Source organism: Nannochloropsis gaditana (genome assembly GCF_000240725.1).
Source record: "Nannochloropsis gaditana CCMP526 unplaced genomic scaffold scaffold444, whole genome shotgun sequence".
NCBI classification, from domain to species: domain Eukaryota; class Eustigmatophyceae; order Eustigmatales; family Monodopsidaceae; genus Microchloropsis; species Microchloropsis gaditana.
The window spans coordinates 3013-3679 of NW_005803509.1; positions in this window are offsets into that span (position 1 = coordinate 3013).

Consider the following 667-nt stretch of genomic DNA (forward strand, 5'->3'; position numbering starts at 1 on the left):
GTTTTTTAAGTCAATCGTCGCGAAACTCACTCTCTCCTCCACCGGCTCTATTCTCTCTTTTCAAAATCTAGCCGCGGTGGTCCCACCGGCGTCCGCGATAAGCTTCTTAGCCTTGCCAGAAGCAACACCACCAGTCTGGGCACGTATGTGGTGGTCAATGCCGTGACGAGGGAGGACTTAGAATGCGTAGTACTGGGTAGCCTCCAGGCAGAAGACGCAGGACTGGAGGGGTCGACGGAGGGCGAGCCCGGGATCCGGATGGTGTGAGTGAACGAATGGGAGGGATGGATACGACATTCCTGCTGCATTTCGGCGTCAGCTGTTTACAATATCCTTAGTAATCTGCATACTGATTAACTTTGTGGGAAAATGTGATCTGGTTTATCATTGATTCCCGACATCTCCTTGCCTTTCGAAGACTGAACCATCATCCTGACCATGTCTTCTTTTTGGGGTCCCTCCTCCCTCTGTTCTCCCAAGCTATCGCACAGCTGCAGACTGGGTCGCCGTTCGCGCCGGACTTTCTCCTCTGCCTCCCCTGCCAGCCTCCGCTCTCCGCCCTCCTCCCGATCTTCCTTCCCATGTCCCCTCCGCCGAGGGAGGCCTGATAGTGGTAGGCTCTTATGTACCCAAATCGTCGGAGCAACTCTCTTTCCTCCTGGAAAAC